Source organism: Coenobita brevimanus, chromosome 1, assembly GCF_032717465.1.
Source record: "Coenobita brevimanus isolate Jiangsu-jjx chromosome 1, ASM3271746v2, whole genome shotgun sequence".
In the NCBI taxonomy this organism is placed as follows: domain Eukaryota; kingdom Metazoa; phylum Arthropoda; class Malacostraca; order Decapoda; family Coenobitidae; genus Coenobita; species Coenobita brevimanus.
Genome location: NC_136954.1, coordinates 37,964,560 through 37,984,174, shown reverse-complemented (window position 1 = coordinate 37,984,174; position 19,615 = coordinate 37,964,560). Strand labels below are relative to the sequence as shown.

General features: G+C 43.5%; 1 pseudogene; it reads right to left on the bottom strand.

Moving 5' to 3' along the window:
- LOC145394715 (glutamate receptor 1-like) overlaps positions 1-19,615 on the bottom strand; it is a 289,049-nt pseudogene that overhangs the window by 22,219 nt on the left and 247,215 nt on the right.

The window sequence follows — 19,615 nt, the reverse complement described above, 5'->3', positions numbered from 1 at the left end:
TCACCAGAAATAACACTTTTACAATCTATAGACACTTTCACTTATTCTGCACAGGCTATCACAAGACGATTACATTCAGCTCAAGCGATATTTTGCCAGTCAAAGAATTGATGCCTCACAATTAACTTTTTGCACAACTAGAAACTTCCGCAGGTAAAGAAAATGGTAGGAATTTTTCATGAATATTATACCAATATGCGTCCACAGTAGAGAAAACATTAACACACGCATACATCTCTTTGCTTCTGACATTTCTATTTCAACACTTAAAAAATGAGTACTTTTCTTTTCGTTTTGTTCCCTCCCTCACTCTCTCTTTCTCCCCCCTTCCTTTTTATCTCAACCTACACACCCGGTGATCGTCTTAACACTCAAAGAACAATTACTGTGGTCAAACAGCAATTTGATGTGTCAGAGGGTGGCTAAGGTTGAAGCATGTAGGGGACGCCCTGGAGAATTCATCCTCAGTGGAACCGATTCTACGTCGATCTGGCCCTGGCAACTGAACCGCGCCATGTTACCAACCACAGGACCTTCCTCCACCCTGACATACAAAGCAAACACTTCCTAAGGCTCTAAAAATGCATTAGTATTGTTATACCACTGGGACCGTGGGTATGTCAACAACGATGCGTATACAAGCTAGGACGTTAATAAAAGGCCGCTGAACACTGGGTTTTATTCCTACCTGGCATAGGTGAGGCACACTTGCATAACACTGACTTTTCCCTCCCACGTTAACTCAGTCCTCCACTGATTACTACTCGTTCACTGTCCATTAACTGACTCAATGATGCTCACTTACTGACTCTGATTACTCCATCCTTCACTGATTTTCTCTCACTGTCTGACTCAATAACACTGACTCTATCTGTCACTGTCCGTCTACCACTGATTCACTGACTGCATCACTAACTATGCACCTGCTCACTGTTCACTGATTGTTTGTTACAGACTCTCTGACTCACTGCTTGACTGACTCGCTCTAGGACGCAAATTAACGGTCCTCTACTACCTGGCTCACTGACTAAACTCAAACTGACCCTCCCACACAACCCACTCCATCTGTTACTCTTGACCAACTGCCAGAAAGCGGGTCAGGTCCTTTTTAAATACCCTCCTTCCCCCCCTTGGCAGTCCAGAACACTCTCAAGCTCAGGAGAGAACTCACACTGTGTGATGCAATAATGCATATTCTAGAGCCTAGGACAGAACGCACATTTTCCCATGCAATAATGCACTTAAATTAACAATACACAATAACCATAATGACAAGAACTAATTCCTAAGGTACGTGAGAAAGTAAACAAAACAGACATGCCGAAATTTCCACAATGTTCTTCATATCTCCAGATACAAACATTAACCTAATCCTATGGTATAACACTTACTTTCTAAAATGTTCATCACAGTGCCAGATATAAAACACTAGCCTAATCCTACCAGCATAACAATATCTATCTCAAGCAAAGCACCAGAAAAATAATGTTTTACAGTAAGATGGAGTTCGAAAATTACACAAGACTCTCCTGAATTGTAAACACACGAAACTGTCTACTTGTAATAAGGTAACCTTCTTACATCTTTCGCGAGACGGAAGGCATAATATGTCCATGAACTCTAAGCAGATTTAAAAAAAAAAAAAAAATCAAAAATACCTTCTTTACCTCCAACACTAAATATGGAGTATTTGAGCAGAACAGAAATATGCTTACACAAATACCTTTTGAAAAAGAATGGATACAGATACGACACTCTCAAAATTACTCATTACCCGCCAAAATACACCGAAAAATCAAATACTCCCATTTAATTCTATGGAAAAAGGGCAAGAAATCGGAATGGCCCGTAACTTCGTCCTCGTAACGATCATTCCAAGATATCTACCTAAGACACCCTAGAAATACTACGTTACCCTCTAATACCTTCTCATTTTCCAGCACAAGCCCCCAAACTCATATACTCACAGTTAATTCCGAGGAAGGATGCCAAGAGGTCAGCGAGGTCTTTAGCGTATCCCTCGTAACGATCATTGCCAGTGTAGTTACCGTCCTTCCTTATCATCAAGAATGGCTTTTCCTGTGATGACAGAAAACGGGGCCGCTATATTATCTCAAGCAACATGAGAACACACTAATGATTCAACTGCTTATTACTCGTATAAAATTCCTCGTTCAAAGAGAGAGAGAGAGAGAGAGAGAGAGAGAGAGAGAGAGAAATGAAAAGGCAGCACCAGCTAACAAAGACCAAATGGCACTAAGTCGCATCACAGAGTGAAAATATTTACAAGGAGGAAACTAAGGGAAAACGGAAGATAAAATTAAATGTCATACAAAATCCCTAAATGAGTTAAAAAGGACATTAAACGGGTAATAGAAAAATACCGAGACTCACTTAAAATATCGCTTAAATCTGGAGGTCGGCAGAGAGAGAGAGAGAGAGAGAGAGAGAGAGAGAGAGAAGGGAGGGGGGATACACGCACCAATATGGATGTAACGATGTAAGATCTGTCAGCCATCACCCGGTCAGTCATGTGGCTCGTGTACTTGACCGCCACTGTTTCCAGCCCTCGGGTGTCGCTCCACGTCCCGATCTGAGAGAGAAAGAAAAAATTTACGAATGAATAAATGAATAATCTACCGCTAGGCAACAAAAGCCACATGACAAAAGGCAGAGAACGATTACGGTTGAGGAAAATGGTAATTTTAAAGGTTAACTAAACAAAAGCCACATGACAAAAGGCAGAGAATGATTACGGTTGAGGAAAATGGTAATTTTAAAGGTTAACGTGTATATACGATAAACGAAGGAGATGAGTAATTATGAACTCGAAAGGACATTAATGCGACTAAGAAAGGACATAAGACAAGTAACAGATAGAGATATTCACACACACACACACACACACACACACACACACACACACACACACACACACACACACTTGTCTGGGTCGCTGAGAAGTGTTCTTGTTACTTCTGCAGACGATTTGATCCAGCTTAATACAGGCTCTTCGAACTTAAGGGATTCTATCGTATAAACCCTTCACGAACCCCTCCCTTCCTCGAGGCCCATCCTTGGTTGGAGAATACTGTCTCTCTCAGCGTCCGTAAGGTCAGTGTGGACGAAGTACCTTTACCTCAACGTACCTCTGCTGCCTCCTCTAGTCCTTCTCTCCATCCATTCCTCCCTCTATCCTTCTCCCTCTTATCCTAATCTTTAGTCCTCTCAAACAACTCTCTTCCACTCCTCTCAACCTCCACTTGCGTCCTTCCAATAAGGATGCGTAAATTACGGACAAGTGATTATCCAGGCGTAATATGCAAAATAAATCACTTAAATACAGGTGCTTGAGAGCAATCTAAGCTGACGAGAATACCAACTAAGGGGTCGTAATGCAAGTTCCAAAGGTGGCTTCGTAGCTTCTCTTCCTCAGCGATTTGTTTTACACATAACGGCTCAACATTTGCCTGTATGCTCTTTACATCGCTAACATATCGACATAGTTTGTATCAATAACAACATACAGGAGAATATCGAGGAGTAATGTGTAGCATAAGTCGCTGAAAAAGAAGTGCCACAAAGTGACAGTGATCACTTAAAACACAGCTTTAGACCTCCTGACTGACATGTTCCTAAGAGGTGAATAAAATCGCCTGTATTACGCTTGAAGAAACCAATTACTTTTGCTCCTTGGAGAAAATGTTATTCGTGACAGATTTTAACATTTTTGATGAACCACTTTTCCCTCGTGTACACGTGATGACGATACTATTTATTTCAAGCTACATCTGTACAAATTTATACAACTTTGGACGGAGATGTAGGAGTCAAAGGGATAACTAAGGCTGTCTAAATCCTCAAGTTAAAAGTCTCACCTATACTGAATAAAATAATTTAGTTGGAAAAGATAAAATAAAAAAGGGCCATGGGAATGAAGGTGGCACGTAAACTACCTGTCGCTGGGGGAAATATAATGCAAAGTAGAGAATGACAGAGAAAGGGATGATGCCGTGACTTTTGTTATCTTGGCATATCACAGGGTTGCATTCCTTAGCACCTATTCCTTAGCGATTTATTTCTGGAAATGGCTGGATAACGCCCTTCTGTACGTTATCAATGCAGAGTATGGCGATATTAGAATGCCTTACGTAACACGGATATGGTCATTAACGTGTGACAAGCAAAATAAGTTGCTCAGGAAAGGGTGTTTGGGAGCTTTCTTAGCCGACGAGAATACGGGCCCAAACAGCATTGGTTAGTTCGTGACACTTCTTCTTAGCGACTTACTCTGCACGTAAAAAAAAAAAAAAATCCCAGTATCGTCTTGACCGTTGCTGATGCCAACTATACCGATATAAAAACGATATATGTGGTGCACAAAGACAAATCGCTAAGGAAGAGGAGCTACGAAGCCTCCTGTGCTACCCAGAATACAGACCTAAGTCCATAATAGCATAAAGTGAAGAGGGTGGCCGGAGTTGGTGAATGGGAGAATTATACAGAAGGTTGTGTTGGCGGAGAGAGACACAGACCCGTTGACAAGACCCGGGTTCATGTTGGTGCTGGGACAAGACATGATGCTGGGGGTCTGTATTCAGCTGGCATCTTAACTCTCAGGCTCCTGTGACTCACTCCTAGCTCAATAAAGACGTCTGGCATTGGCTGAAATAAAAATGGTTGTCCCGAGCATGCGAGACTGAAGAGTGAGAGGACTTCATAACAGTTTACTATTTCCACCGATCTCTCCAACTATATGTATCTACCTTTCTACCAATTTATTTATCTACCTGTCTATCTATCTATCTATCTATATGAAGAGGGTTAACTAATTTGGAGGACACTGAGGACTCCATAACATTTTACTACGTATTTTCAAAGATTCTCTCTCTCTCTCTCTCTCTCTCTCTCTCTCTCTCTCTCTCTCTATTAATCTATATCTATATCTATCTAAAGAGTAAACTAATTCCCAGGGGAGACAGGACTCCATAGCACTGTACTATTTTCCCATATCTCTATCTATCTCTACATATCTATCTATCTATCTATCTAAACACACACACACTAGAGGTCTGTCCTATGTTGAATGATGTCGGCTGGTGGCAGGAATCCAAACACATCACCGTACAAATATGAGATAATGGGAACTGCTTATAAATCCTTTGCTATGAAAGGTCCATCTAAATACCAGCACAGCAAGTCGCCTGGTGGTAGCAAGAGTTAAATAAGGAAATACGGTACACGGTGTGATAGGGGCTAAAAATGTCGCCAGGGATGGAAGGGAACGACTGACGCAATGACCACCTCGGCACGCCATAATTCTGAGCACGACCACTGACGACACGCTGCTAAATTCACGACGACAGCTGAGTGGGGAAGGGGGGAGGTGGAGGCAGACAAGGGATGGGACGATGGAATGACTGTGAAGGAGGAAGATGAACATAGAGAAAGAGACGGAGGACGAAAAGGAGGATAAAATGGCAGTGTTAAGCAGAAAACCCAAGAAAAAAAGGGACAAAAGACGGTAAAACTTAGAATTTATAGTGAACGTGTAATCATTTATGGCCTACAAGAGCAAGACAATGGAAACATATGAGAGTCGCACCCACCACTAGTATCCACCACATCAGCACATCCCAGAGAGTGTTCTTTGTTTTTGGACACATTCCGGACACATCACAAGCACCTCAGACACACACCAGACGCACAAGCATACCATATAAACTACCATTACCCACTTACCCCCATGACAGAGAGAGAGAGAGAGAGAGAGAGAGAGAGAGAGACTCATCCTTCACAAAGGTACAGTGACTCAGTGAATGACAGTGAGGGACACACGTTGGATTTGGCCGTCCGTACTACTTGGGGCAAAAAGGTATAAAAACATGAAAATTAACTGTTGAAAACACTGGCACATTCATGGCAATATGGAATCAACGTGAAACGCAAATTTGAATTATAAAAAGCAAAAGGGAACAATAGTGATATTAAAAACACCAAAATAAATGAAAATGAAAAATATTTCAACAAGCAAATGGCGCACAAATGACAAATAATAAATAATACAACAAGGGAATATGAAGCACGAAGAATCCATGGCGCACAAATGACAAATAATAAATAATACAACAAGGGAATATGAAGCACGAAGAATCCATGGCGCACAAATGACAAATAATAAATAATAAAACAAGGGAATATGAAGCACGAAGAATCCAAACAAATTACAAACATAAAGAATTAAAAAAACAGACACCACAAATAAGGCGATGAATAAACAATTATGTAATAAATCTGTTAAAAGTAAAAATTATGTAAGTGGTAAGAAATCCTGAAAATAGCTAAAAAACAGAAGGCAAAGGCCCCATCATAATAACACACACACACACACACACACACACACACACACACACACACAGTCATCCTCAAAGACAAGACCGGTGAGTGATTCTAATAAAACCAAACACGATCTGACACATACAAAGAAACTAGAACAATGAAAAACACCAAACAACAGCATGGAAAATCAAGTCAGCCTACGAGTAAAGCCCGGTGAATAATATTTGATACAAGACGAAGGCACGACCAAACACAAAACTGTGAAAATTACATACAACGGCATTTTAAAAAGAACCAAAAACTGTCAGCCTGAACGTAATGCTCAGCGAATGATTATGATACGTATAAAATTATGCATGAGTTACAGCACGAGAAAGTAGGAAGAAAATCAAAAAAAAAAAAAATAAGACACTGAACCATGAAATCTAGAAAAACTACCAGTATGAGGAGACGGTAAAAATCAAAACCAAATTCAGTAATGTAAACCCTGTAACTGACAATAAGAAAATATAAAAAAGTAATATAAAGAAATATAATAAAAAGTAATATAATACTAGGCATGGGGGAAAACACGCAAGAAGTAAAAAGAAAAGGCAAACAAAAAAGAAAAGAAAATTAATGTCAGCCTGAAGGTTAAGCCTTGTGAACGACAATAACAGATTGCGTGGCAAGGACGTAACGCGAAACTCTGGACCAAATATACACTAAATACTAACTAAAACACACACACACACACACACACACACACACACACACACACACACACACACACACACACTAAAAAAAAAAATAACACCCAACAAAAACATTCAAACATCAGAGTTAGGCAAGAGTTAAAGCGTGTTGTAGCTGTTTTTTGAGAGAACCTGTACTTTTTACACAGGAAAAATCATCAGAGAAATTACCAATATGCCGGGAATCGAACCCGGGACTCTCAGGTGAGAGCCAGGCAGCATACCACTACACCACGACCAGGTAAAAGTTAACTCACGTTGTCACAATCCTGTAACCAACGTCCCTCCGCCCCCACTGTGGGCATCAAGAGGATGAGTTAACGAGAGTTAACTTTTACCTGGTCGTGGTGTGGTGGTATGCTGCCTGGCTCTCACCTGAGAGTCCCGGGTTCGATTCCCGGCATATTGGTAATTTCTCTGATGAAGCTATTTGTTATTGATGCAACCACAGGCTCGTCTGAATTTAAATTGGGCTAACTGCAGGCTGAATCTGCGCAGCTCGCCATCCTTCCCGCAGAGGACAGTGATGGAGTTAAGGATCATTTGTATATTTAGGCAGCAGAGCCGGCTATATCGGTGCCACCACGGGCAGGCGTCCCTCACCAGCCTTGTGAACGACAAAAATAGATTCTACGCGACCAAAACAGAAGCATAAACGATTCAAAGGAAACTCGCATGTAAAACAAGATCACGATAAAAAACGAAAAACACGATAAAATATAAAGAAAAGTACAAACACAACCACGAAAAAAATGAAGAAAACACAAAATCATGATTAAAAGAAGAAAATAGCAAACAAAACCACGAATAAAACGAAAATAAAAACACGAAAACGAAATAAATAAAAACGAAGATACACAAACAAAAGCACGATTAAAACGAACAAAAATAAATCCACGATAAAAACGAAGAAAAATACAACCACGATGAAAACGAAGAGAAATAAAACCACGAAAAAACGAAGAATAAATAAACGAAATCACAATAAAACCAAAGAAAAACCAAGAGCACAAAAAAAATTATAAAAAGACACGATAAAAACGGAGAAAAAAACAAAAAAACAAAAGCACGATAGAAACGACAAAAAAGAAAAAAATCAGCAAAAATAATTCTGCTTCAAGTTATGTCTCTATGAAGGACAACAGCACATCCTAAGCGACCACGATGGAGCATTCATGACCGAACCTCCCGGAAAAAAGGATAAAAACCGATAACGTGGGTGATTAATAACACTTAAGATGGAGGGAGAGAGGGAGGCTGGGACGGAGAAAAGGAGGGAGGCTGAGGGGGAAAGGCAAAGAAGAAGGGAAGAAGAGGAGGTTGGGATGGATGGAAGGAAGGAAGGAGGCAGGCTAGGCTAGGATGGATGGAGGGATGGAGGGAGGGAGGGAGGGAGGGAGGGAGGGAGGGAGGGAGAGAGAGAGAGAGGGAGGCTAGGAGGGAGAGACGAAGGTACTTTAGGAGGGAGGGACAGAGGGAGACTTGGAGGGACAGACGGAGGGAGGCAAAGAGGGATGGAAGGCGAGAAGACGGAAGGATAACATGGCTGAAGGGAGAGAGGAGGGAAACCGATGAGGGAGAAAGGATGAGTGGCAGGGAGAGAGAAAGGGAGGGAAACTGATGACGGACAAAGAGAAGCTGACAGAAGAGAAGGGAGGATGTGCAAGGTGGGAAGATTGAAGGAAGGAAGGAAAGAAGGAAGGGGAAGTCTGGCAAGGAAGGAAGAAAAAGGGATGCGAGAGGGAAGGATGGAAGGTGTGAGGGATGGAGTGGGGCTGGGAAGGTGGGAGATGGGAGGGGAGGAGGTAAGACTAGTAAGCGCAGACAGAGAGAAGTGAGGAACGGAGACGAAGGTGGAAGAAAACTTAAAGGAGAGGGAAAGATGGCTGGAGTAGAAGGAGAGAAGGTTGAAGCAGAAAGAGAGGAGGCTAGGGTAGAGGGAAAGAAGGCTGAAGTAGAGGAAAAGAAGGCTGGAGTAGAGGGAAAGAAGGCTTCAGGAGGAGGGAGGGCTGGGGTAGAGGGAGGAAAAGTGGAAGAGAAGGAAGGCTGGAGGAGAAGAGAAAGAGAAAATGACTGCCGAGAGTGGATTGTAGTAAGGTGGGTGGATGAGTAGTGTGGATGGGGAGTGGATGGGTGCTGTGAATAGGGAATGAGTGGGTGGATGAGTTTTGTGGATGGGGGAGCTGCTGGGTGGATGGGGAATGGGAGGGTGGAAGGGGTGGATGAATGGTGTGAATGAAGAGAGGGTCGGTGGAAGGGCGATGTGGATGGGAACTGGGTAGATGGATGAATGAAATGGACGAGGAATGGGTGGATGGAGAAACGAGGCGTGGTTGGATGGATGAGTGGATTAGAAGTGGGTGGGAGGATGAGTAGTGTGGGTGGGAGGATGAGTAGTGTGGATGGGTTGTATGGGTGGGGGATGGGTGGGTGGATGAATGGTGTGATGGGGAGTGATTCCAAACGCGGGTGTGGATATATGGTGTGAATTGGAGGGTGAGTGGGTGGATGAGTGATGTGAATAAGAGGTCTAGGAGTGGATGAGAGAATGGATGAATGGATGGGCGGTGTTGATGGAGGAGTGGGTGGCTGGATCAAGGAGTGGTTTGGAGACTGGGGGGAGATAAACGGTGTGGATGGGTGGATGAGAGACTGGGTGGGAGGAAGTGTGGACATGAAAGTGGATGGGGGAGTGTATGGGTGGCAGACAATGGACAAGGAGTCGGTAGTGTGGATGGGGGAGCGAGGGGGTGAGTAAGTGGGTGTGGATGGGGGAGTGGGTGGTGTGGATGGGGGAGTGGGTAGTGTGGATGGGGGAGTGAGTGGGTGGATGGTGTGAATGGAGCAGTGATCTGGTGGACTGGTGGTACGGAACCGGCACTGGGTGGATGGAAAGGTGAATAGGTGGATAGAGTGGGTGGATGGTAACCCGTTCAACAAGAAGACGCCATTTTACACCATTCTTCCTGCCTCCAAGCGATTTTGTTCAGCTCAGCAGTGACTCTTTGAACTTGAGGGGGGAAATACAGGAACCATTAACCCCTTCACTGACACAAGTTCTTCCTAACTTGAATAAAATCGTCATGTAACAACAAGAAAAGAAAATGACGTACTAGGGGTGACGTGGTTAATCCATTCAGTAAGGTGAGGACTTAAGCGATTCTTGCCACTACAGTTCATTCTTATTTTGACCCTGATTTTCTCTTGCGGTTTATTTCACGTTGCGAAGTGGCAGAAAAATACACTACTATGGCTCTACATTCTTTCTCCAAAGCGCTTCTTCTTAACTAGCACCATACTCAAGGGTTAATCTCTTGTTTCAGCTTAGCATTCAAGACGGAGAGAGAGCATTTTTAGGCCAAGTTAAAGTGAACATAATATCCGTGTTTCTTCAACTTAGGAGAGAGACCTAGAACTGAAGAGTTTAATAAAGGCTTACCTCCTCTTGCATATCATTTACACTTGTTACTAGCAAAGTGGTTTGTATGATACCACGTGTGGGAATACCTGTATTAACTCGTACCTTCTGACGAGTAATAAGTTCATTCTTGCCACTTCCAGACGATTTTATTCAACATGGGATTGGAACTTGTTGTGAAAGGGTTAATTAATACTACCTCCAAACCCTCCAGCTTGAAAATTATCTGCTCTGATGAAAATCGTCTGGTGATAGCAAGAGATTAAACAATAAGTCATGAGACTGAAGGTGTTACTGTGTCAAATACAGAAATATAATAGTGAAGATGAGATGCTCCCAGGCCTAGGAGAATACAGGCTGGGATGGGCTTTGGACCTGAGTTAGTGGATAGGAAAGCTCTGAAGTTGGCTGGCAGAGTTTTTAAAAGGACGGCAGAGGTGAAATTGTGAAACAGCTATAAAAATGAAGAAGTGAATTCTGTATTGCCATGCAATGCAAAGTCCCCTACCGGATGATAACCATACATATGTAACTGACCTTGGGAGTAGATGGCTGGTTGTTCCGCACGACACACCGTCATGGTATGGGGAAAAATTGTGAAGTTATATCAAAATCTGTCCATGCATGTGATGATTACAGAGCGGACACGAAACTGCAGAAGGATGCACCCGATCTTGTTTGAGCCCCAAGTGTGACCTTGACCTTGGGAGTAGTTAGCTTGTTTTTTGCGCATGACACAGCCTCATGGTATGGGGAACAATTGTGTGAAGTTATTTAAAAAAATGTCCAAACATGTGGAAGATACAGAACGGACACGAAATTGCAGACGAACTGACGTACTGACGGAACCATGCAAACCTAGAGTACCCGACCAGGAACTAATAAGCAGATGGCTTTTGGAAATGGACAGGTAGGTGGGTGAGTGACTTTTTGGATAATTGTGAATGAGTTTTGAAGTTGGTTGGCAGAGTTTAACACCTTCAACCCGCACCCTATTTTTTTCCCATTATTCCTGTAACGATATCATTTTGCTAAGAGGAGATACGGCTTATCAAACTGTTGCAGTCAGTTATAGCCTTCTTAAACCCCCTCCCTGCTAAACGTTCTTTTTAAGATTAATGAAATTGCCCAAAGGTAGGAAAATATATACAGAACACGTCACAGGGTTAAAGGGAGGGGATAGGTGAATGTGTATGAATGAATGTAAATGTGCATGAGTGAATGAGCTCTAGAGATGAATAAGGTGGTCTTTGCCGATGGGTAAGCGTGTGGGCGAGCTTCGGAAAGAGAAAATGGATGAGTTGTGGTTCTGGATAGCAGGCTTCTTAATATATGTGGAGGTATACAACAGGATAAATGCCAGTTTGCTTTCATCTAACATAACTGAGTCACGCTCGTATCTTACATACTAAATGGTGGCAGCGTGAAACTGGCGATTCTTAGTTATGAGGTGGGATTGTGTCTCCTTGATTACTCATCAGATTTATCCTCTAATTCACCTACACCTAGTCATCAACTGACGGGAGAGGGGTTGTGGATCTCTATCAGGTAAAAAAAAAAAAAAAAAAACTATAGAGTCCAAGGTTTAGTCTATAGGTGGGCTCCGGAGGTTGATGTGAGAGGGGAGGATGGGCTACGAGCGAGGGCGGCTTGGAAGGGGATCAGTGGTGTCCTTGGTGTGTCGTGGGTGTGAGTAACGACGCCTAAGGAGTCAATACAGCGCCACTGCTCAATATTGTGGCTTGGGGACCAGCTGGGGTAAAGCAGAGTATATTAATGGTCTATCTACCTATCTGTTGCCAGACGCCTCAATCCCGTTTGGGGTGGCCACAAACAAATCGCCTCCAAGTCGCCCTGTCCCCCGCCATTTCACTGCCCTGCTCCCAACTCACACCCCCCTCTCTCATATACCTCTCCACCCCATCCCTCCATCTCATCCTCGGCCTCCCCCTCCCTCTTCCCCCTCCACCTCACTCACATACACTCTCTTCGTCAGTCTTTCACCCTCCATCCTCTCCACATGGCCAAACCACCTCAGTGTGTTCCTCATAACGCTTCCTATCACATCCACATCCACACCACAACGTTCCTTTATATCCTCATTCGTCAGCCTGTCTCTCCATGTGACTCCACAGGCTCCTTTTAAATAACTCATTTCCACTGCTCTCACTCTTGACTTGTGTCCTTCCAACAACGTCCAAGCTTCACTTCCGTACGTTAGAGTTGGTATCACAATACTGTCATGTAGTAACTTTTTCACTTCCATGCTCACTTCCCTGTTTCTTATCACTGCTTTCAAAGAACCAGCAACCTTTCTTCCCTGCTGTACCCTTTCAAGCACTTCACCCTCCAAACCTCCATCCTTACTCATCACACTACCCAAGTACTTAAACGTACTCACATTTTCCAATTCCTCACCATCCAACCTCGCTGTACATTCACTGACTTCACCTCACTCAAAGACCATCACTTTACTCTTCCCTACATTCACCTTTAGATTCCGTTTCTTACACACTCTCCCAAACTCATCCAGCAAGCCTTACAGCTCCCCTTTGTCTTCACTCAACAACACAGTATCATCTGCAAACAATAGTACAGGGAGTTTCCAAACACTATCCTCTCTCACCAGGGCCAGCCCACCCCCATCACGCCCTCTCTCTCTCTCTCTCTCTCTCTCTATCTCTATCTCTCTCTCTCTGTTCCTTCCTTCATCACTTTCTCTAGTCCTTCCTCCCTCCTACAATCGTTCTCTCTCTCTCTCTCTCTCTCTCTCTCTCTCTCTCTCTCTCTCTCTCTCTCCACGATATTTATCCATGCAAATGTTGTCCGTTTATACCTGAAGGGGGTCAAGGTGGGGCAGATTCTTTGTCTATATACCTAGGCTGCTTTCCCTAAAAAAAAAAAGGAGGTTAGCCGAGACAGGACGACACACTCTCAATTTACTCATCCACACACATATTTACCCTAATAAAAACATCATTTCATTGTCCAGCCATTATTCTTCCATGCACTATCGCCATAACTCTCTCCTACCCCTCCTCTTCCACCCCAGTTTCCATCATCACTATGCTAAACTTCACCAAGACCATCACCATCAATTTTATCATCACCACCGCCATAATCATAGTATCATCACCACCACCTTCACCACCCTCAACCTCAGTCTTTTTTCTTCCTTTTGCGGCCCCCCTTTGCAGGATTAGGGCGTTGGGCTATAGATAGATAGACAGATAGACCAAGGTAAATTTATCGATTTTTCCATTGTTCCCCAGATCCCTCTCTCACTCTTGCTATTCTTCACACGATCCCTTTCTTCTGTCTTGTCCTCCTCCTCATCTTCTTCTTCCTCTTCCTTTTCCTCTTCCTCCTCCTCTCCCTCTTCCTCTTTCTCCTCCTTTTCCTCCTCCTCCTGTTCTTCCTCTTCCTCCTCCTCCTTGCCCTTTTCCTTTTCCTCTTTCTCCCGCATCCTCTATCCTTCCTATTCCTCCTTCCTCTATCCCGTTCTTTCCCCTTCTTCCTTCTGTCTTTCCAACCCTCATCCGCTACTCTCGATCCCTCCGTCCTTCAATCCTGTCTCTCCTCTCGATCCCTTCGTCCTCCCATCCTTTCTCCTCTCCTTTGCATCCATCCTCTTCTCTCCATCCCTTCGTCCTTCCATTCTTCTCCTCTCTTCTCCTCTCCATCCCTCTGTCCTTCCATCCCTCCTCCAACTCCCTTCTCCTTCCTTCCATCCCTCCCCCCTTTCCTCTCAATCCCTCCGTCCTTCCATCCCTCCTCCTCTCCTCTCGATCCCTCCGTCCATCCATCCCACCTCTCCTCTCCATCTCTCCGTCCTTCCATCCCTTCTCCTCTCCTCTGAAACCTTCCACTTCTCCTCTCCACCCCCCCGTCCTTCCATCCCTCTTCTTCTTCTCTCCATCCTTCCGTCCTTCCATCCCTCCCTCTCCTCTCCATCCTCTCGTCCTTCCATCTTTCCTCCTGTCCTCTCCATCCCCTCGTCCTTCCGTCACTACTCCACTCCTTCCCTCTCTCCTTCCATCCCTCCTCCTCTCCTCTTCATCCCTCGTCTTTCCATCTTTCCTCTTCTCCTCTCCATCCCTCCGTCCTTCCATCACTACTACTCTCCTTCCCTCTCTCCTTCCATCCCTCCGTTTCGCCAGACGCACAAACCATTAAATATATTCCTCTCTTTCATCCTTGTTAGCTCAGTTCGCAATACAGGCTGGTCTGCAGTATATACTGTATAACACTCGTCGTCCACTCCACCGGGCGATCTCTTTGTGTGTTGCGGGGACGGCTCAGTCAGCGTTATCAATGTCTATTCTGCATCATTTATTCATTTCCAACTCTTACTGTCACACCTACATCCACACCAGCAGACCGAGCCGTCCTCACAACGCAAGATAGTGACGGCGAGTTTCTAGTGCTAAGCTCTTTATACTGTAAGGGACAATCTGTATATAAAGCTGCCACATAATATACTACCTGATGCTGATGATATGGCAGGCGCTTGAAAAGTGTCCACGGATATCATTCTATTTGAAATACCACAATATAAGCTTTTTCGGAATGGATGATAGCTGTTTCCCTTAGCAAACTGGCACTTTGTGAATATCAACGTTTAAGTTTAACTGAGAATTAGTCCGCATGCAATGAGAATTTCAACGTTTAAGTTTAACTGAGAATTAGTCCGCAAGCAAAAGTGTAAATATGATACGGTACGGTCAACTTGCTCTCACAGACGGAACTGAAGCACACCCACATTTTGAATACTAAGTGGTGGTGGCATGACATTCAGTAAGCCTCAGTTGTGATGGAGGAATGGCTCTTCTTGGTTACGAGTCAACCCGCCCTTCAGTCTGATCACAACAGGCGATCAAGTGAGCTGGAATGGGTTAGGGATCCTCGGCAGGTTAGAACAAACACGATACAGAACCTCAGTTTTACCAGTTTATTTCTGGATGTATTACGGAAAAAATCAGACCCTTCAAAGCAACTCCGACCTCAATCTTAAATTTTTATACTTATCTGTTATTTTATTCATTTTTTACTTATTCAAAATATTTCTAAACCGGTGGGCGTTGCCCCCAGCGGTCGGAGTTGCCCCATTTTACTGAATGTTTTATGTGCAAAATATGTTGCCAAAAGAAGTTGGTAAAAAACATACGAGAGAATGTGAACCCTTTCAGTCCGATGACATTGCAATAGATTTTTTTTTTTTTTTTTAAATCAGCGGGTGATTTTATTCATCCCAGGACAGACATCTATTAGTGATGGGGCTAATAAAGACAATATCCATGCTGATTCTCCATGTCTGAAAAGCCTGTGTAAGGCTGAATGAAATCATCTGGTGGTCAATCAATCAATCAATCATTTCCTGTGGCACCCCACGGGATGCATAGGGCCTCGATGAACTCTCTCCACCAATATTTGTCTCTTGCCATCTCCTTCAGGTCCCACCAACACTCCTCTCCTGCTTCTCTTTTCATTGTCCTCAACCAGGTTTCCCTTGGCCTACCTCTGCCTCTTCTTCCTCTAGCAGTCCACTCTGGCACATCCTGTATCAAACTGCCTTCTTTTCTGTATATGTGATGGCAATAGTAAATTATGAAGCACGTCATTGGGCTGAAGCGATTACGTTGTGATATGCCAAATCAATTGTGAATTCACTGCTAGGGAGCCTCCTAATCCCACGAGAATATAGACTGCACGGAGAGAAACAGTGATATGGAGGGAGGTAAGAGGAAGAGGAGGAGAGAAGAAGGGAGGGGAGGAAGAAGGAGAAGGCATGGAACGACGGATGGAAGACGGGAGGAGAAACGGGGAGGGTTGGTAGGACGGAGGGAAGACGGAATGAGAAACGGGGAGGGTTGGAAGGACGGAGGGAAGAAGGAAGGAAAAACAGGGAGGGTTGGTAGGACGGAGGGAAGACGGAATGAGAAACGGGGAGGGTTGGAAGGACGAAGGGAAGAAGGAAGGAAAAACATGGAGGGTTGGAAGGAAGGAAAGATGGAAGAAGGAAGGAGAAACGGGGAGGGTTGGAAGGATGGACGAAGGGAAGAAGGAAGGAGAGATGGGAAGGGGGAAGGAGGAGGAAAGGCGAAAGCAAGGAGAGAAGGAGGAGGAGGAGGAGGAGGAGGAGGGACAGAAAAAAAAACTGGGATATGTGACATACGCTACCCAAGCCTCGGAAAGGATAACATCCACACAGTGCATGACACCTGACTGTATTTATCAGGTATCTAACGTTGTTATAAAACCTTGTTGGTTTATCCTGTCTTATCTACTGATTTTGATGGTACGACTTTGGAGCTGTGACTGGCTGATTTAGTAATAGCCGGAGGCTTGCTTCGAGCCCGCGGCTTAAGCACTACTTTCTGAAGTCAGAGGCGAGCTTCATTTTAGAATATGGCCAAGTCCAGCTGATTGAACCAGACTTGAGTAACCCGTGAGCCTCGCCTTGCGACCGCCTCAAGCACGACTTTCAAGTCTGACTCAAGCCTCATTCCAGCAAAAGACCTGAGTACCTGGATGCAGCAACAGAACCGAGGTAAATGTGCAAAGGAAGTGGAAGGCAGAGTGGCACAGGGAAGGAAAGTGGTTCGTATTATGACGGCCTTGATACAAAACAGAGGTCTGAGTCTGGCAGCTACAAGAAGATAATGCCCACATTACCAAATGGGTGTGAGACTTTGGTGTGGCGTGAAAACGAAGAGCCAGGAGTTAGAACAGTGGAGATGGGGTCATTGAGAAATGTTTGTGGAGTGCGGAGAGTGGCTGAAATAATGTGATTCGTGAAAGATATGGAGTAAGGAAGTCTATGAACAATAAAACAGCAGTGTGAGTACCTAGACGGTATGGTCATATGGAAAAAGAGGTGTAAACAATTTGGTGATAGGGACGCATGTGAGTGAGTTGGGTGAAGGAAGGCAGCGAGGTGGACCAGTTAGGTGGATAGGTATGGTAAATGAATATGTGAGAGACAGGTGTGGAGGCTGATGTGGCTCGGAAACTTACAAGGAATCGAGCTGGTTGAATGAATTTTGTACAGGGCGGGGCACGACAAGGGTTTGGTATCACTCTCTTTAATTTAACAGTTATCGGAATACGTATATGGTAAGTATGACTGAGCACATCCAGTATGTGTGGATGTAGAGTTCAGGATGAGTACACGGGTGTGTGGTCTGTCATTGGATATGTTGTAGGTTAGTTCTCGCATTACATGTTTTTTCCTTTTTCTTGCTCGCTGAACCCTACCTCATCCTATCTTCATGTGGGGGAAAAAAAGAGACGGGATGATGATGCTGATGATGATGATGATGATTATGGTGGTAACACTTAAAGAAGGTGAGATAACGTAACGTGTACAATACAGGGTGAGTAATCAGCCACAGGCTCAAAGGCCTAAGCTACGGATTTGAACACCGCGGTTAAGCATATCTTGGAGTCTGGTCGCCTGTATCGTTACCTTCAGACGATTTCATTAACTCCCTGACAGCGACAGAAATCTTAGCTATTTTATTCTTGCTACAGACGATTATATTCAGCTTAGCAGTGATTATGGCCGTAATTTTATTTGTCTAACTTAGCAAGAACAACCTACTTTAACCTTCTCATGGTCGACACAGTTCTTTGTATCTATTCCAGCAAACGACAGACGATTTCATTCAGCTGAGAGTGAGTCACAGGAGCCTCAGTGTTAATACCGGTACAATAAACCCCCAACAGTCGAGACAACGCCATTCTTTTCCAGCCAACGCCACATGATTTCATTCAGCTGAGAGTCAGGGCGGCATGAGTTTAGACGTTACGGTGCTGAATGAATGAATGAAAAAATAAGAGGAAAACAAGAAGGAAGGAAGGATGGATGGATGGATGGATGGATGGAAGGAGGGAAGGAAAAAGGAGGGATAAAAGGAAGAGAAAGAATAAATAAGAAGAAAAAGAGAAAGCAGGAAGGAAGGAAGGAAATAAGAAAGAGGGAAGGAAGGAAGAGAAAGAATGAACAAGAAAGAAAAAGAGAAAAAGCAGGAAGGAAGGAAGGAAGGAGGAAGGAAGGAAGGAAGGAAGGAAGGAAAAGAAAGAAAGAAAGAAAGAAAGAAAAGAGAGAAAGAAGGAATGAAAGAAAGAAAGAAAAAGAAAGACAGAAAGAAAGAAAGAAGGAAAGAAAGAAAGAAGGAAAGAAAGAAGAAACGAAAGAAAGAAAGAAGGAAAGAAAGGAGGAAAGAAAGAAGTAAAGAATGAAAGATGTAAAGAAAGAAAGAAAAAAGAATGAAAAAGAAAGAAAGAAAGAAGGAAAGAAAGAAAGAAAAACAAAGAAAAGAAAAAAGAAAGAACGAAAGAAAACAAGAAAAAGAAAGAAAGAAAGAATGGAAGGAACAAAGGAATGAACGAACGAATGAAAAAGAAAAGAAAGAAAGAATGGATAAATAAATAACAAAGGAAGGAAGAAAGGAAGAAAATGAATAAATGAACAGGGAAGGAAGGAAGAAAGGATGGTAGAGTTTACCTAAAATCACTACAGTACATCTCTGGGCCAGATTCAACACTGATTTTGCTCCCAACCTGGAAGAGGACACTTTTGACATCACATATTTTTCCTGTAATCCACTTACTGGAAAAGGATCATACCAGTTTAATATACTCTGGTGTTGGTAAGAATAAAATCGCCAAATATGCTACAGCCACCTTAAGGGTTAACTACGACAGGTTTTGACTTCAGAGGAATTAGGTCTCTTATTAAATCGCCTAGTGTTAATAAAAAAAAAGGAAAGGTATGGCATTTTCTCGCTGTTGCCCACCTATACTCCTTTTACTCTATCTTGGCCTAAAATTGCCATCTCTCCATCTTGAATGTTGAGTTGTAACAGTAGCTTAGCACTAGAATATGATGCTAGTCACGAAGACATACTATGGAAAGGATGCACGACCGCAGTATTGTCTTATTCTGCCACTGAATTACATGAAATAATCTGCAAAAGCACAAAAATCAGGACCAGCGGAAAAAGACCATAGTTCTCTCAGTGTCTAATGAGCAGCTCAGTCTGATGGGGTCAATCACCACCGCGGTTACTGCTTTTTACATTAGTATTCTCGTTAATGCCTCACGATGACATTAAGCACA